At 37.0% G+C, this 17,739-nt stretch overlaps 1 protein-coding gene and 1 long non-coding RNA gene across 2 annotated transcripts in view; both read right to left on the bottom strand.

Moving 5' to 3' along the window:
• LOC116793446 overlaps positions 1 to 3,916 on the bottom strand; it is a 28,146-nt gene extending 24,230 nt beyond the window's left edge. The window contains exon 1 of the long non-coding RNA XR_004359486.1: positions 3,798 to 3,916. This is a non-coding gene — a long non-coding RNA (uncharacterized LOC116793446). The remainder of the gene's footprint in view (positions 1 to 3,797) is intronic.
• Positions 1 to 17,739, bottom strand: part of PLXDC2 (plexin domain containing 2) — a 253,250-nt gene that overhangs the window by 206,094 nt on the left and 29,417 nt on the right.

The following is a 17,739-nucleotide window of genomic DNA, read 5'->3' as shown; positions in this document are numbered from 1 at the left end:
AGTTCCACATGATAGAATCCTGTACAGCCTATGTTTTAGGTAGAGAACAAAGGACAAGAATGTGTGAGAGCTACAGAACTGAATTATCACAACTTTGGTGAAAGAAGGAGATGACATCTCCCTTCCACCCGGGTCATAAGCACTCTACAATGAGTCAGGACCGGTGTCAGGGTCTCAGTTTTACAGTGCACAGGGAAAGCAATCAGAGTGGAGATCTGTGACCAAAGTAAGAATACATGTTAAAAATCTCCACCTTACTGAGCCTTAATTGTCTAGTCCATCAGGTAGAGAGCAGAATTATTAAAAAAAGTAAAGAGAGAAAAGTAATTCAACTGTCTTTACAGCATTGCTTTTGAAGACGCGCTCATCTCCCCCTCCCTGCCTCACAGTGCAGTAGGACAAAGGTTTGATGTTTACCTCAATGGAGAGTAGCATCTTGTGCAAGGAGTTGAAGACATACAAATGGCAGCATTTTTACTCGCCTTTTCTCTCAGAACCTTCAGATAATTTCACTCCTCTTCAAATAAAAAATGCAAAAAGTCAAGGCTACTACAAATACAAAGGAGGTAAAATCAAAGCAAGATTACTAAATTCTAGCAATTCTTTTGTAAGTAAATCAGAGCCATGGCAAACTGCTGATAATGTAAGAACACAAATAGCCCTGGAGTTACAATGGAGGAAACAAGAGTCTCCTTTCTTCCAGTGTAGACAAGAAAGTAATCTTCTTTTATTAGGCCATATTTCCCTGCACTTATCACAACTGGAGCAATAAGATTTCATACTATGAACAATCATGCATTGCACGTTCTTAATTGTAATCAAAGTTTGAAGTTACTAGATTCGCTAATTAAATATTCTCCTACTGCCTTTAACATATCACAGAATTACAGTATTCTCATAGCTCAAATACATCTGTTTGAGAGATCTGACCTATCCCTTCTCCTGAATGAGTCATCATATAATTACAAAAGCCACAAGTAACACTATCGATCATCCCATATATTTACTGATGAACTGCGAGCGACACAATTCCACAGAGAGCAATACTGAAGGAAGAAGCTGAGCAGCCAGCAGGCGAGACATGAGTGCAGACCAGAAACTTTCAATTTGCATTTGGACTTGTTATTGTCCACAGATTAGACTCTTTCAAAATTTCCATCCAGCCAAGGCAATCAGAGGAAACAGGAAACAGAAAGGATTCAGTAACGTGACTCCCACACGAGGTTGGAGAAAGCCAAAGGCCAGTTTTGCTGTTCTTCGTCAATTAATATCTCCATGCAGGCCTTTCAGTTTAGGGAAGGCTTCAACAACTGTTATGATCAGCTTAGAAAATGCTGGAAAGGTAAATAGGGTAAATGAAATCATGGAAGTCAGGACATTGTCACCCACTTGCAATGGAGGACTTTCATGGTGATGCTGAGGGCAAATGGCAGAGTAACTGCATGCAGAACACACTGTGCATTATTAAGACTTGGCAATTGCACAACTGATTAAGAGCTCGCCACCACAAATGTTTATTCACAGAAATAATTGCTATTCAGATAAGAAAGCCTAATGAAAGCAATGGATCTATTAAGATGCTCACAAGGACTGAGGTCAGAGTAAGACTCATCTACAAGCTAAAAACAAACTAAAGCAGTCTGACTTATTCTCTGTCTTAAAGAATAGTCACACACAGTCCTAAAGCAAGAAAGTAGGGCCTCAGTTTTAGGTCAGGTGTTTCTTTGATAACATTCTATGCTGTGTTGTGCAAGAAATTCCCATGATCTAGCTAAGCAGGAGGTGGAAAACAGTCTGTGATGGATTTAGCAATCTCTAGCAAACACTGTGGCTAATTATATAACAATAAAATGCATTATTTTTATCTTCTTTTTGCATTGAAAAGATCTGAGTGCAAAATATGATAATAACTTTAAAATAAACTTTGTCCCATTTTATACAACACAATAATAACAAATAAGATACAAAAATAAGGTATGTTATAGGATTACAACACTACTGTCCTTTTGCATTTTGCAATATTAGAAATACGAATTCATATTGCAATGCTTCAGCCCTGTTACTCACTGTCATTTCAACAAGTGCTTTAACAGAGCACACAGCAAAGATGGTTGACTTGTAGCTTCCCAACTAAGCAGTTCTCTTGTGTTGATCACAAAGCAGGTACCTTCCTGGTTTATGGTTGGCAATAGAAGCAATCAGTCATAAAAACAACTGAGAATGTCAAGAGGGAGCTGCTGAGACCAGGCTTGCTGGGTTACACAAAGCACAGCGGGCCACCCAAACAGACTAGTCCCCAGCACGCCATGATGCAGCATTAGCCATGTGACTGCTTCTTGCCTTTGAGACCCACGGTTGCCTTTCTGAATCAGGTGCTGTGCAATTTGTGGCCACATAAAGGCTCCCTTGGGAATCGAATCGTCGGACCAGAAGCAATCTGAAGTGTATCCAACATTGGATTAGAGAGATGATACTTCTGTAAATCTCTTTTACCATTAAAATTCCATTCATGGACACATACGTCTTGGTCTACAACTCAAGACGGATGATGAGTGTTAATTTTAAAACTTTAGGTTTTCAACAGGATTATCAGATGCATAATTTAGCCAGTAAAATTCTGGCATAGTCTTTCTCAGATACACAGACAAAATTTCTATAGACAACAAAGGGAACAAAATATACACAGAAAGGGAAATGAAAAAAAGCAATCCTTTCCTAGATTCATAGAATATTTATCATATTCTTTTGAACATGTTAATGTAGAGTCCACACAGCAGTGATGGATTTCCATTTTCACAGTCTATGTCATGTTAATATCCATATTTTTCTGCCTCTAGGTTTAGCATTTGACAGTGAGCCATTAGATAAACCATGAAGTACAAAGGGAAATGCGAAACAAAAGCATGCTCAGAGTTTCTACAATCAGCAGTGCAGACTTTGCCAGATGGAGCAGATGATATGGTCAATGAAGGTGCAGAAGGTGAAAGAATTAATCTAAGGAAATTAACAGGATGCCTGACACCAGACTGCTCCCCAAAATCTCTTGTGTCAGCTTCAGTCGTGTATGCAGTCAAGTGCACATGGTGGACACGCACTAATTATGTGTGCCTCTCTCTGCTCTTACTGAATTTATTGATTGTTTTTACTGTGCTTATTTAATTTCTTTTCCATTATTTAGTTTGGCCAAGAAATCTCCACTCCAAACACTTTGAATTGCAAATTACAGCTGCCAAAAAACTAGCCTCTAACACTGGTTCTTGTGCATTTTCCACATTGTTTCCAAAAGCATCAAAAAATGCCCTTTCTTGAGAACTGACACCATCATATTCCCATCAGCAGCATATTATGCTTGCAGAGTGCATCTACAATTATATCTGGATTTTCCATGCATATAGCTGTTTATTTGTCCCCACACAATTTTTTCATCTTCTTTTAAGATCCACTGAAGATGCAAGGGAAGAAATACATAGTCCAGGATGACAACAGAATTTCTCAAGATAGACTTCTGTGGTTCCCAATATGTTCCATCTTCAACTATTCAGTTATGAAATTTGGAAGACTTGGATAAAAAGGTCTACTTCCTACAGCAAGGGCTGATTTTGGGTGCCTTGTACTACAGTCTCAGAATTTTCTACACAAAGTGTAGAAGAAAGTATCTTCATATAAAAAATTTAGCGGTAATAACTTTGAAGAGATGGAGTTTGCTTCCATTCCCACAAGGCATATATGTGTTTGTGAGCAAGTTTATGCAGTGGAAAGAAAAGGCTTATAACCATTTTGTTATTTAGAAGACTCACACTTTCTCCCTGCAGTTCCCTGTATTTGTACTTAACTCTACTCCAAGTTCTTCCTCTTAAAACTTCTGCAGGTCCTCAGACAGCCTGTGACACTGTACAGGAGGGCCAAGGTCACAGAAACCTAGACCTGGGCATGTGTACAACTGCAAGCAGTGTTATTACATCAGGTGATGTCACAACTGACCTAAGAAGGGACATCTCTGAACTAATGGTTCCAACCACTGTTCTCAGTGGAACACACTGGAGGGAGAGCTTAGCCAGTTAATGATAATTAAATCATTAACTGATTTAATGATGCCCTGGCATTATTCCAGAAGTACCTGTGCTTACTGCTGCACCATGAAACCTAAAACACCCTACAGAATCAGCTTTCCATGGAACAAGGCAGTCTCTTCAGATAGTATATCCTTCCAAACTCTCCCATGCTCACAGCTTGTTCACCCTGTTCCTCTGAGAAAAACTTTTCCAGGAATTTACCCCTCTTCTCCACATCTCTCCAAACTGGTCATGATCTGACCTAAAACACCAGGCCATTTTAGAACACCAGACACCTGCCACTAAGAAATAAGACAACAAGAAATTCTGCCTGTCTCTTTGTGGTGGAATACTCAAACTAAGGAAAACTGAAAGATTATTCATAAAGAAAAAAGGATTCTGACTATAATTTGCTAAATTGAAGAAAAACGTTCAAGCCTTTAATAGCAGAAATAATACCCACGTCTTCTCTTTTGGAGTTTTTGCTTAACCATTAAAAGTTGCTGAATTTATGTTCCCCAGATTTCACCAAGGACTATTCAATAAAGAAGGTATTCCAGTCAGTAAAACCTCTCCAAAAAATCTTTACCTGCTTGTAATTATCTAACTTTCTTCCTCCTATCATTTCTACTACTCTCATTGCCAATTATTTTCTTCTAATGAAAATCAAGAGACACTTCAAGAAGAATAATTTCCTTTACTTGTCAGCTCCCTTTCCCTTTTATTAGCACTAGCCGGTGCCTGCTGCTCCTACACTTCTCCAAGCACAAGTATCTCAGAGCTCCAAGCTGACATTTCTGAAAAATGAAATCTATACCACCCTTACAACATTCTTCTGACCCATTTAAATTTTTTTTGTATAATTTATTACATTTTATTTATTTTATATATATGTATATATTCCTATACATTATTTATATGTGTCAAAATCTGAATTACAATTTGTCTGCTAAAACCTTCTTTTCAATAACTTTGTAGGAATGTACTTGCATATATATAAATAAATGGAAAATCTTATGAATTCCTTTGTGATAAGACAGCGCCTATAGCATCACAGCTTGATAATACACAGATCTGTTATTGCAAGAGAACAAATGTTTAATGACTAACTTACCACAGATCAATTCCTTAATATCTTACAGTAGATATTTCTGTAATATCTTACCCCTCTGGTTTGTCAATGGACTGTAGTGCACCAACTTGGGAGAATCCATCTCTACCTTTACATGCTTCTGTGCCTGAAAATGCCACAAGATAAACATGACGCTGTTGAAAGCAGCACAAAATATCTTTATCTACCATGCTCTTCGTAGAGCACTATCTACAAATGGAGAGCTGAAGATATGAATTGTGTGCAGTGGGAATCACTGCAATGTACAATGGGAATCACTTCCTTGCAATGTGAAGCTGATGTACTTTGGGAGATGAGGTGTTTACATACACGTGTGAGTGCATGTGAAGGAGGGATAAATATACTGAACAAACTTTATCCAGAAGTTTTACCTCAAACTCCAAAGTACAACACAACATATTAAGTTTGTCTATTTATGGAAATTAATATCACAATTCTAGTCCAATACAGGTAGAATAATACACCTTAGGATACTGGAGTTCAAAAATATTACTCTAGCATTTTCCCAAGGAAGTCAAGATGATCAAGCCATGATGAGCAACCTGATCTAGTTGAAGACGTCCCTGCTTAGCACAGGATGTTTGTACTACATAACCTTTAAAGGTCCCTTCCAACCCAAACTATTCTGACTGTATGTTTCTATACTGTTTAGCCTCTATAGCTTTTCTTCAGCTGTATTAGAAAAGTAGCTGTCCAACGCTATAGGCACAGACTGTTGCAATATACTGTTACTTCACTAGATTATTTTCTAAGGAAAATGACTACTTGATTTAATATTGCTTCAGTTGTTAAACACCTTCTCATAATTAAGCCAAAGACAGTACTTTGCTGACAACTAGTCAACACTAGAATGTTCCTTATTTTAGATGACTGGCATAAGGCTTTCATTTTCTTTTAAGTGAAACTAGATTTTAGGAAGCACTTCTTTACTGAGACGGTGGTCAAACACTGGTGTTTGAGGCATTTGAATAATACCCTTAATGTACTTTAACTTTGTCAGCCCTGAATTGGTCAGGCAATTGGACTAAGTGATCATTGTAGGTCCTTCCAGCTGGAACTATTCTAATGTAAATAAATTGTTGATAAATTGTTAAATAAATTATTAAATATATAAGAGACAGAAAAAGTCATAAACTGCCTCTCCCAGGGAAGAGTAAGGTACCTAGCAATGAACATCAGGGCTGCTACATTCAGTGCGAAGGTGAAAATCAGAGCATTGGCTCATGCCTATTATTGGCCTAAGGGATTTCAAGACAGCAAGACTGTTGAGCTTCCATCTGGAGAAAGCCTGCTTGATTGAGAATAATTAATGTCACAGTATTTTTTCTCTAGATTTTTTCTCTCCTGTCTGAAGCACTGCTGTCATTTTACTGCTAAGGTTCCTTCCGACCTTTGCGTTATACCACCGATGTGGCAGTACAGCCATTGGAGCACTGACACCAAGAAGATAGAGGAGAGAACTCTGAGAAAGGACTGCAGTGGCTAAAATGTAATCTGAAATGGAACTCGAATGATTTTGTCAGCAAGTGGTCTCACCGTGTCAAAAGATGTAAATGCTCAGCTTTTTGTTCATCATTACCTTGCTTTAAAATAACCAAGAAACAAACACTGAATTCAGTGAGGTAAGATCACTGTGAACATTTTGATTTAGAGATCTGTACAACATTCATTATCAAACATTATTAGATAAAGCCCTGTTTTAGGTGGTGTATATTTCTGAAAGATAGTTTTCTAGTTTTCAAGCACATCGCCTGTAAAACAGATATCTTCTATATCTCTCTCTCTCACTCTGTCTTTACATTGTCACATTCAGACACACAACATGATTTGCAAGAGCTAAAAAAAAAGACAAACCCAAGCCGTGGCATGAATTTAGATGCTTAATTACACATTTAAGAACCAGATCTTGAATGAATGGGTAAATAATCTTGACAGAATGATACATACTTTATCATTGTTTTATCACAAGTACATCCAAAGATTTAATTTATATCTTTTACGATGTCATTCATGACAAAGACATACATAACACATAAATACATTACTAGCTAACAGCTGTATATCTCCCCTCATCATCCTGAGCTTTGAAAACTAAACACAAACATATTGGCTTGTTATCCTTTAAAAGGCATTGATGAACATTCTCTCTCTCCTTCTTCCTTTGTTTCATCTGTCAAGCATTAAGGCTTTCAACTGCCTTAGTTGCAAATTAAACTGTTATTGGGGAATTATTATCTAGGTCTATATAAAATCCTTTACTTTTGCTCCATGTATTAGGCAAAGCTGCCATTGTCTGAAGAATACATCAATAACATACTATAAAATATGAAATTAATAAAACAAGTGCTGTGTTTCTCATACTATCAAATTCATAGATTTAACTAGTGTACAGAGAAGAAATGCCTGTTGTCTGTCCCTGAACACTCCCACCATTACCTCAGTGATAACAGAATGTTCTCCTGGCTCTGGAATACATGCACAAAACCCAAACATAGTGTTTCTTAATTTTTTTCAGTTGAGAGGCGAAAAAATATCTCTTCTTTCTCATCCTCCAAAACCTGTGGCCCCTCTGATATCCCTTCATATACTTTTTGAAATGGAGAATAAGCAGGAATGAAGCAATTATGAAAATGAAATGCTATTGCTTAAAAAATTTATAATTTTACTCTTTTAATTGAAAATGAAAAAATATCAGTCATTAGTATGTTTCTGAGTATACTTGGTGATAGACTTTGACAAGGCAGAACCTACGCCAACGTTGGAAAATTACCGTATTAACTTTATTTTCCCCTATTGTTTGTTTATATGCACAGGGATGTTATGGTGCTTCTAGGGATCAGTAAGATTTGTACACCTTCCTGGTTTTTTGGATGAAGAATGATCACAGTGACTGAGCAAAATCATGCTAAATAATTAATAAGAAGTCAGTAACACTCAGGCTGTCTAGAATATCTGGCCCAGTCTTTCACTCTCTGCTGCATGAAGTGCAGTTTCTGGCCAACTCAGCTGTCTATACACAACAGGCAGAAAGGGAAAAATGTAAGGTGTATGCCAGCCTCTCCAGCCCTGCAGTGACAGGATGTCAACTGGCAGCCATTTCTCTAACAATTCCCTCAACTAAGTATTCCTTTGTACTGGGATTTATGCAAATGTCTAATGAGGGATGAAGCAAGAAGCTTCAAAATAAATAATTTATTTATAATAAATTATAATTTCATATTAAAAATAATTATAACATAACTATATGTTATGGGACAACAAATGGAAAGACAAGGAGAAAAAACCCACAAACCCAAAACTCCTTTAACAAGAAAACTTTTGTGATTTTTTCTCTCATTTTTGCCTCAGAGGCTATTCAAAACCAAAACGTAAAATAGGTATCGATGGAGTTACTCATTAGCTCAAGCAATTTTAGCTACAGCCTTTCCTTCCAGCCTTTACAAAAGGGAGAATCTCTCCCACCCCAAAATGTTCTCTCTATGCCTGAAACAGATATCAGATTAGCAATACAGATTGAGTAGGAAGCCTTAGCAGCTGGTACAGGCACCAGTTATTGAACCTGGTTCTAAACTTTAGTATCCAAAGCCCAAATGTGAAAAAAAAGCATTGATTAAATAAAATCCAAATGAAAGGGCAGAAAGATTTTCAATGAAAATGTAAGATGATTTGACTGCGTTCTTCTATTTTATTCTCTACAATCTCACTGCTATGAGCTTTATTCCCCCCTCTCAAAGATTGCTTTCAAACAATGCAATTGAAATACTATCAACTTTGGCATATAAAGTTTTGTATTAATACTAGCAAAATCCTTCAGATCACAGAATCACAGAATATGCTGAGTTGGAAAGGACCCACAAGGATCATTAAGTCCAACTGAAGTCTAATGCTGAGATGCATAATTTTCTTCATAGCATATTCATATTCAAAAAGCTAAATTAATTCTCTCTTTTTGTTTGTTTGTTTTCTCTTATGATGGTTTTGCCACTTGCATTTTCAAGATTTACAATAATGACCCAAATGAATGGAGAGTTGTGCAATTCTCATATTTCTTTTTTAAAACTTGGTATTTGAGTTTTAATACATTGATTGACCATTGGAGCTTGCCTAGAAGCAGAATTCCAAAGCAGAAAACACACAAAACTTATGCACAAATACCAGATTTGAACCAAGCAAAAGGAACACAGCAGGGTGCCAATATGGAAGAGTTTAACCTTATGTGATCTCCACTCTCGTTTTCACTCAGAGAAATAAAAAAAAAACCGCAGGAATTCTATGCCAGACCAAATGTAGGAAAGATTACCATTTTAGTATAAGAAAAGTCTACTAAGTAATAAATCAATACTGAGAGAAAGCAAAATTACAGGTAAGAAAATTATTTTTTCCTTTTTCCTCTGTTATATCCACTCGTGTGGGCAGAAGTAATAATTCATAGGAGGTATCAAAGAACGACCATCATCCATCAACTGCACAGAAATGGTGATGAAAGAGTAAAATAAAATAACTCTGCCTTCCTCTCAAAACTTCAAAAAGGCCTATTTTCAAGATCTTTCAGTAAGTCATAAAAAAGTGCGTTTTTTACAATTTATAGCATTTAATTTCTGAGTAAAAATTAAATATTCTAATAAGAGGGAGATACAAAGAGAGGGGAATTTTAGACATTAGCTTTCATACAGAGAGACTTCTTTTTCATGCACAAAGCAGGTAAAATGAGTACATGTGCAAAGCTTGGTTTCTATGAGTAATATGAATCTTCCTTCCAAAGGTGTTTCTGAGCAGACTAGATGATTTGCTATATCTAAATACTGTATTTCAACACAGATCTAGAAAAAAATTGATTTTTCACCATCCAGAAGCATCATACCTCCTCACAATCATATATGTGGCAAAACTGAAATCTGAAAGGATGTTCCCAGATTGCCAGCTTTCCTGTCTGAAAACAGTGGAGCAATTTGACTTGGCAAATTATAGCACAGTCTTATATGGCTTTTTCACGAAACCGCCATACAACACAGGAGAGGCAAAAAAGCTTCTTTCAGGTCAGAATGGTTTAGATAGACATTATTGTCAAGACTATTTCCAAAAAGACAGAATATCTTTCCAAGTTATTGAAAAAAAAATTCATTCCACCCAAACAATTAGAAAAAATAGGATAAAAGAATCATATGCTTTAGGTTGAAATCACCCACCTGCTAGAAAGGTCTAAGAACCTCCATGCGGGTTTTTTAAGATATCAAAACAATAATACTGTTATTAAGTTAAAAAAAGGACCTCTATTAGTGTAATACACCTGAGCATATGCCCCCTGTTTGGTCTGAAGAAATGATTTTAATGAACAGCATAATGAAAAGGAGAAGGTACTGCAGTGTGAGGGTGAAGTACAGCTGGACACGGTAGAGGAGGGTTCTTTAGCTCAGCCTTTCGGAAGCCATCTCCTATTCAAGCATTCTGATGTTTGCCTTCAAAAAAGAGTTTACTCCAAGCTCTCTCCCAGACACAGCTAATATCTTAGTCTCTTCCTCAGTGTCCCACTATCTACTAGGCAAGACACTCCTTGGATGCTAAATATGCTGTACACTACATTGCTGGATATATGATCACAGCACAGAGATTTTACTATATGCCTTACTCCTGCTGGCTTGAACAGTGATAGAGAAAAAAATCTGCCTGGATTATAGTTTTGCTTGAGAACTCAAATTCTGATTCACTTTCAAAAGATGAACATACCGATATAATTAACCACCAGTCTCCCAGGGAGGGAAAATGGTTTTTTGGGTTTTTTTGGTTTGGTTTTGGTTTGGTTTGGTTTTGATTTGGTTTCTTTTGTCTCGAGGAGGCCTCACTATAGAGAACAAAAAGAGTTCAAAGAAGTATTAAAGACGAAAAAATAAAACAATACATTTAGAAGAGACTTGAAAAAGCTTTAATTGAAGATTGTTTAGTACCATGCAAGTACAAACAAGAAAAACCTGCACTATAACTCTTTGTTTGTGGAAGGAATAGTAATTAAGTAAACATTCTAAATGCATTTGTAAAGAAGGCTGTTTGCTCCGTCTCTCTCAGCTTTGGGATAGACCTACCAAGTGTTGAATCAGTCAGCGCCTCAAAAATAAACAAGTTTTCAATCTACTAATGAATGGGAGACAAGGGTTTTTTTAAATTCTCATGTAATCAAAATTACTGGATCTAGGAGATACATTATGTAGTGATCTGCAGATACTCTGTCCTGTTCCTTTGTCCCTGAAAACACTGGCTTTCTGAAGGAGCATATTTGCCAGGTAAAAGTGTGGAGCCAGGGCAGCTGCCTGAATTCAGAGCCAGAGGTGGTGCTGAATAATATAGCACAGAATGTGAGTCCAACCAAAACCATACAAGGTACCACACTTGTTAAATAAAATGTGAATTCAATTATTTTATTTGTTATTTAAAGTGTTTAGCACTTCAGGATTGGCTGAGCAACAAAAGCAACAAAATTCTTTTTCAACAAAACAATTATCCCAGAGGAGTAATTGTAATACGCACTTTAATCCTCAAATTTGAAACTCAGGGTGATTACACAACCTGGAATTCAGAGCATCTGATGGACACTCAAAAACATATCCATTATTTACTATTCTGAGGAAAAGGCATGAACATGTCTGGCAGCTTTGCACATTTGAGTTCCAGTGTTAGGTCATATCATAAATAAGCACAAGGCATTTGCCATTAGTCTAGCCAGCTCTCAGAAGCCCATTCATATACCATTGGTCCAGTTCTGATTTATTTCTTTTCACTTTAAGAAAAATTCCGCTGAGTCTCAGCTTTCATAAAGTCCCTGGAGTTCCATCTACTATTCTGGAGGCAAGAATACAAATGAAGAAAGATCTCACTATTATGGGGGTAGGTAAAGAAAAGACTGGAGACAAAAGCTTGACCTTATGCAAGACACTGTCAAAGTTCCTTGACTCAGGGGAACCCAAACTTTACCCTAAGGCCCTTCTGATGGCATATATGAACACAGACAGTCATAGTTGACAGTTGAAAATTAAGTGAAGGATAAAGAGATAAAAACTGTTACTCAGTTTTGTTTCAAAAGATTCTACCAATGAAAGACCACACTTCACTCCTAGCTGTTGGGCTATCAACTCAAATGCAGCTCTTCCAACTAATCTTTGCTCTGAGTCTGTTGAGATGATGTCCACGGTGAATACATGGATTCCTCTGCCTCAGTCACAGAGTCAATCTAAGCAACAACAGTCAAGATTTGGCCAACAGTAGTTATTCAGCTCTAGAATCAACCAAAATGCCTCAAATTAAAATGATTTGGGAAACATAAATGACTCTCTGGAGAAAGGCAAAGTAACTGGTTTTTTACATATTTCACAGAATGTTTAGAAATTTGAGCAAGAAGAAACATATCACATCCTTCTGCATGGAAGCAGACTCAATTTTAACTCAGATATTCCTGCCAGACATTTGTCTAATACATTCTCAAGTATCTCTACCAGTGGAGACTTTCCATGTCATTAGGCAATTTACTGTAGAGCTTAAACTGCTCATACAGTCACAAGGGTTTCCCTAACCCCCTACTCTCATTTACTTTGCTGCCAGCACTGCTTATCCTATCCACAATGGGCAGGAAAACTATTGCCTTCTCCTTTGCAACTATGTTTTAAGCACCTGAAAAATAATTTTGTGTTTCACTTCAGTCTGCTGGCATTTTAGTAACCAAACCCCTTTAACACTTCTCTACGATTTCCAGACATGTGGGTCCCATTTGCTACATCTTTCTTCTCTCTTTCCATCTATTTAGCTGGTTTGCATCCTTCCTGAAGGATGAAATGTGCAAGCCTGGATGCAGCATTTGTGTTGAGGCTGTATGAACTCAGAAGAAAAGAGACAGACTCATCTTTTTCTTCTTCTTAGGAGACATTTTAGCCTTCAGAACTTCAAATATGAATCCTCTGCCTCACCCATATTTCTCATTCCTGTAACAGTGCAGTCACTATTCTGAGGACACTCTTGCACAATTTCACATAGAATTGGCTTCTATTTCTTTCAAAACATTGCTCCCACTTGTCAAGATCATCCTGAATGCAATCCTCCAATGTGCTTTTAATCCTCTCACCTTTGCTTCATCTGCAAATTCAGTAAGTATTTCCCAGTTGATTTTTCAAAGCTAACAACTTGTTAGTAAGTATGTCTAGCATGTGCAATAGCATCTGAGCTCTTAGACGAGATCACAGAATTGCTCTTTTAAGTTTGTTTTCAATGTTATAAAATCCATAGCTACAGAACAAAATATACCTATTTCCCTTCCATTTTATCCTGAACTCTTTTCCCCTCCCAGATATACCGTCACCTAAGCAGTTTTCCTGTTCTTTATAACTGTGTTATACAATCAGTACCAAACCTCTCATTGCTGAAAGAATGTTATGACAGCATTTTACTTACTGCCCTTGCTATTGTGTAACTTAAGATAATATTTGCTTTTAAAAGCCTAAAATGTTTCTAATCTTGTATAAGCACGGCATTGTAGCTGTTACGCTTTGCAGATAATCCGCTTGATATCAATGCAGCTGTTCATATGAGTTACATAGTGGATTCCAAAAAATCCTATTTTTTTTATTATTTGTTTGGTTGTAAAGTTAACACATGTACAGTACAAAATTATTCATTACATACTTTTTGGGCAAAGCTGTGCATGTTTCTTGGACAAAGTCCCTAGACTATTACTCTGTGCTGCCCAGTCTCACAGTGTATGTGGTACCCAACTCTCCGTTTTTCATGTGCCTGTGGTGAAGTCTTGTCACATGGAAGCCCACTGAATTTCAGTCTTAACCTTCACGGAAACAAAACTGATTGCTTCAACTGATCTTTCTTGTAGCAAAGGCCTGGAGGATGGGTCAGTAATTTCATTAACATATCCTACACTGATGTGAATACTCCTACTTGAAATGTGAAGAGAGCCTAAAGACATTTCAGATGGGAGGTTCTGTGAAATAATGCATGTAATTAGGGAATGTTTCAGGATGATCAAAAGGGTTTTTTCATCAACACCATCTCTGTTGTTTTGAGGCCATCCACTGAACTTTGCAGAAAGGACTTTCTGAACAAGAGGAATGTGGAACATAGCTATTATTACTGTCAAGGATGACACATAGGTGAACTATCCCTCTATTAGCTAGAAAATCACAGCTCTGGCTAAAAAAAGCTCTACATTTCATCTGTGGTCTTAACTACAGAATTCTTTAAAACTATTAACAGCATCTTCTGTTTTTCTCAGAATGAAACCTGATAAATTAGCAGCAGAGAGAAGAGTTCCTAAGCTAGACAGCTCACTTGGAGTTGTTATATAAATGGCCTTTCTGAAATGTGTCCAAGACTTAAATTACTCTGATTAGCTGATGTCTGTGGAACTGGCAACAAGCCTTTTCACTGTTGCTCTCATGGTAATTATTATTCTTGTTTCACTGCATATTTTGATAGCATTTCTCAAGTGTCTAGTTATAAATCTCTTAAAAGCCTGAGGATGGTTGAATGAGTATAGGTAAAATAAAAACAGAACCAAGCTGATATTATCCTGGTCTTTCCTGTCCAACTATTTTTGAAGTTAAAAATAAGTGTCTCCCTACATCCAACCCGGAATGGATCAGGGGTGCTTTTAAGCCTCTCCATTATATTTTGTGATATATAAATATCACAGAAGAATATGTAATTCAGCACAACAAAGTCATGAGCTACTGCAGACAGTTTGCTTCTTTTGGTTCAACTGGTTTTTTAAGAAGGAAACTAACTGTAAAAATAGAATTTCTAATAGTCCTCACCACCACACATTTTTCCTTGCCGATAACAGCTCTCCTCAGATTCAAGAAAGCTCTAGAAGATCTCATTTATCTAATCTATCAGAATCAATTAATTTTACCAGAAAAATATTTCTCTCATATCCTCAAACATCAGACCTTTCGTGTTCCCATAATTCATCTCCCTAAACTGCTCTCAACTCTGTAATTGGAGTTTGTGTCTCTTTGTTCCCACAGTTCTTTCAAACACCACTTCAAGTCCCATCACTTCTCATTAACTAGTAACTTCTGCAACTCTCTTTGATAGAAGAGTCAAATCCCCCCAGTCTAAACTTTGTAAATTAGCATTTATTAATCCATGCTTCACCCTGCTCTGTATTATCTATCACTGAATCAGGAATACAAACTGCTTCTCAGTTCCTAACATGTTAAATGACTTTAGAAAGTTTCTCTTTTATTGTCCTCTGCACAAATCATTCCTTTGCACTTCGAGCTGCCCAAGAGTGACACAATGCACAAGATATTACTCTAACAGTATGGTATGACATGCCATCAAAAATCAGCTGTGAAGTATTCTCTGACAGATGCTGCAAGAAATTTTCCCTGCTGTATGATGAAAGCAGATTCAAGCAATCTTTTAATTACTTGCACCACATTTCAGCTCTCTTTTTTCTTTTCTTCTTGATCACCCATGCCCAAAGGGCTTAATTCTGGTGGTTTTGAAAGCTTGAGCTGTGGTAATCTTAAATGAAAAATATCTTTATACTGAAGTAAAAAAAAAGATAAACATGCATCATTACCAAATCTGAGTTTCCATTTCAGTGCATTCAATCTGGAAATAAGAGGCTGGCAATTTCCCAAGATGCCAACCATAATTTTTGGTAAAGAGGGTTCCAAAAAGCTTTCTTATTACACCAACCCAATTCTTCTCTTTAATAGTACAGAACAAAATGGCCTCGCAATAAACACTTCCATACATATGAATATCATGAATGCCACTGTAAAAGCAAGGAGATAAGAAGAAAATTCTTCATTACCAAGAAGTTAGATTACTAACTGAAAAATTCTCCACATGAAATACAAGATGATAGTGAAGGAAAAAATGGTGAGTGGGCTGAGGCACTCAGGAAGCCAATCCAGTGCAGACAGAAGATGATAAATGTGCAGAGGACCTGTTTGTAAACTGAAAATTCATCTAGTGGATTAGGTAGAGACAATTTTTTCCTTAGGATCTTAGCAGGGTTTTGTTTTGTTTTCTCATCTGACAGTACTTTCAATTATTGAGACAGAATGACAAAAGAGCATATGTGCTCAATGATCAGAGGACCTGCACCATCAAACTGGGCATCTGCTACTCATTTCCGAAGGATGCTGCAAGTGAGACACAAGTGAAAAACAGAATACTGAATAGTCCTGAGCCAGGCCAGCTGGAGCAGGACCAAGAAATGGGGCTATTTGTAAAGGAACTTAACAAAAGTGGTCTGTAGACAGTAATTTGTACCTGGGAATGCACCCTGTAATTGTTTCATTGTATTTGATCAGCTACGTTACAGAGATGATTTAGGCATACGTATGGCCAAAAACAGACCAAAGAGCAATTGCAAAGATGATTCCATCTCAATAAAATATCTTTGGATTTGCTCCCAAATAGAGTCAAAATGCACTTCCATGACCCAGCCATTAATCTATGAAAATTTAACTAGATCTGGAGGAACTGTATCCTTGAACAGAATGCATCACAGAAATAATCACCCAATTTATGAAGCTGAAGGGTCTCCTCTGACTTGATTTCATTCTAGCCTGATTTGCACCTGCCCCATGCTGTCCTGAATTGCTCACTCATTTTTGAAAATATTATGGCTACCTATGGCATTCACCAGCTGTAACTGCAGCTGTTATTTCTGGTCTTTTTCCTTCCATCTTCCCATGTAAACTGGCAGCCTGGTAAAAGACATTTTGCAAAGAAAATTCTGAAGCATTTCAGAAATGGTGAGTCCAATCAATTAAATGAATAACAGTTGCTCAGAATCACTAGGGGTGCAATGTTATTTATGACTTCTTTCTATTGACTGCACAGCATTTACAGAAAACATAGTCTTACTTCAATTAATTTTTAATTCAGTAAGTCTTAAAAATATTTTTTCTTCTTCCTGCGTGGCTTCAGATAAATCCCTGAATAACCTTCTTAATAATTCTGTAAGGAGGACATAGTTTCTCAGATTTCATGGAGACAGTAACTCTTCATAAATGCGTGTTGTCTAACACAGCTTCTACTAGAAACCTTTGTAATCTCACCACATTGCGGGAAAGGGAAGAGGGAAAGAACTCCTTTTCATTGAAAGCATGGTTAGCAGTGAGTTTCTTCAAAATGGTAAACAGAATCACAGAAATTGAAGTCACAAGGGACTTTCAGGACAATCTAGTCCAATCCCTGGCTCAGAGCAAATCTGTTTAGATCAGGCTGCTCAAGTCCATGTCCAATTGAGCCTAAAGCACCTCCATGGACAGAGACACCACAATCTCTCTGTACATCCCATTCCAGTATTTGATCATTCTCATGGTAAGAAGAAAAATCTTAACTAAACAGAATATGCCACATTACTTTTTTACTCAAACTTTTAAAATCTGTGACTGATTTAAAGTCACATTAATTACAAAACCCCCACAATTCCACGTTCATTGCTTTTTGCCCGTCAACCCCACAAATGCAAACTTTGATTTGAATTTCTTTTGTCTCTTCATCAAAATCTGAGTGGTAAATGCAAATGTGTAAATA

The sequence above is a fragment of the Chiroxiphia lanceolata genome, chromosome 1, assembly GCF_009829145.1.
Source record: "Chiroxiphia lanceolata isolate bChiLan1 chromosome 1, bChiLan1.pri, whole genome shotgun sequence".
Taxonomy (NCBI): Eukaryota; Metazoa; Chordata; class Aves; order Passeriformes; family Pipridae; genus Chiroxiphia; species Chiroxiphia lanceolata.
Note: the sequence above shows the minus strand (reverse complement) of the source record. Positions and strands in the feature narration are given on the sequence as shown.